This window comes from Cynocephalus volans, chromosome 11 (assembly GCF_027409185.1).
Source record: "Cynocephalus volans isolate mCynVol1 chromosome 11, mCynVol1.pri, whole genome shotgun sequence".
In the NCBI taxonomy this organism is placed as follows: Eukaryota; Metazoa; Chordata; class Mammalia; order Dermoptera; family Cynocephalidae; genus Cynocephalus; species Cynocephalus volans.
The window spans coordinates 103985414-103986825 of NC_084470.1; the positions used below are offsets into that span (position 1 = coordinate 103985414).

At 47.0% G+C, this 1412-nt stretch overlaps 1 pseudogene; it reads right to left on the reverse strand.

The window, feature by feature from the left end:
• Nucleotides 1-755: 755 nt before the first annotated feature.
• On the reverse strand, nt 756-1073 carry LOC134390535 (large ribosomal subunit protein eL36-like; annotated as a pseudogene).
• Between the last annotated feature and the right edge of the window lie 339 nt (nt 1074-1412).

The following is a 1412-nucleotide window of genomic DNA, read 5'->3' on the forward strand; positions in this document are numbered from 1 at the left end:
CTTCCAGCCAATGACTGCATGTAGCAAGAATACTGAGATATAACAATACTGTATTGTGCACTAAAGAAGAAAAAGAGAAATAAAAGAATACAGAGGAAGACCCATTGCTGGGAGACACAGGACTCCTATAATAACTGACTTTGGCTTGAGGACTCCCTGATGACTTTGCTGAACCTTCCTTACATAAGGACAGCCTTGGACAGGGCAGCCTAGGACGCTTTCCCTCAAGCTTCTCTCGGACTTGCACTGTGATCTGATAGATGTCCTGGTCTTACACAGCTCCCTTCCAATTTTTTTCTCACAAAGGCATTTCTCCTCAAAAAATCCTGGTCATATTGGTGTCTGCTTCTTGGAGGACCTGAACTTACATAGTTTTTATGCAAGGGGTAAGGAGACAGAAGACTGAGGAATGACTATCTGGTTTCTGACTTGGGTAACTGGGTGCACAGTGATTATCAGGCACTGAGATAAGGGAGATCAGGTATCTTCATTTAAAGAGAAGACATAACCAGAGGATGTGTGTGTGTGTGTGTGTGTGTGTGTGTGTGTGTGTGTGTGTGTGTGTGTGTGTGTGTGTGTGTGTGTGTGTAACAAATAATGGAAGGAAAGGCAGAGTCCAGGTTAGGAAGACAGTTCTACCTGTTGTGGATTTCTGTTGCAGATGAAGTTGCCCCTTCCCCACTGAGGTCTAGCTTCAATTCTCCAAATCTTTTGTTTTTCTATAAAAGTTTTTTCTGCACAGAGGGAAGGAGGGCTCAGTCCTTCTTGGCAGCTGCTTTCCTCATGGTGGCCAGGATGTTGCTCAGTTCCTCTAGTTTACTCTTGCCATGGAAGTATGTCCCCACCCTTTTCTTGTTGAACTTGAGGGCCCGTTTGTCCTTGGAGACCTTGAGCAGCTCCATGGTGTGGCGCTCCCATGGGGCAAAGCCACATGCCTCTGGGATCAGGTCCTACAGGAACTTTGTATGCTTGGCGAGGTGCCCACAGCAGTGGCTGAGCCTCAGTTTACTCAAGATCTTGGTCACCTTATGGCCCTTGTTGGGGCCCATGGCCATAGAGTAGCACAGAGCCATGGCTGCTGCTCCTCAGTGGCTGCTGTGGACCAATTCTCCAAATCCTAAGAGTCCCTCACCCATGGCTCAAAAACAGATTCCCATGAAAACATGTGTAAGGGGATCAGAGAGAAGCTGCTTATCGTGGGGTTTCTGACTTAGTTATCTTAGGCTGCTATAACAAAATACCACAGATTGCTTTTCTAAACAACAGACATTTATTTCTCACAGTTTTGGAGGCTGGAAGTCCAAGGTCAAGGCCCCGGCAGGTTTGGGCTTTGGTGAGGGCTCTCTTCCTGCCTTGTAGACAGCCACCTTCTCACTGTGTGCTCACATAGCCTTTCTTTGGTTTGGACATGT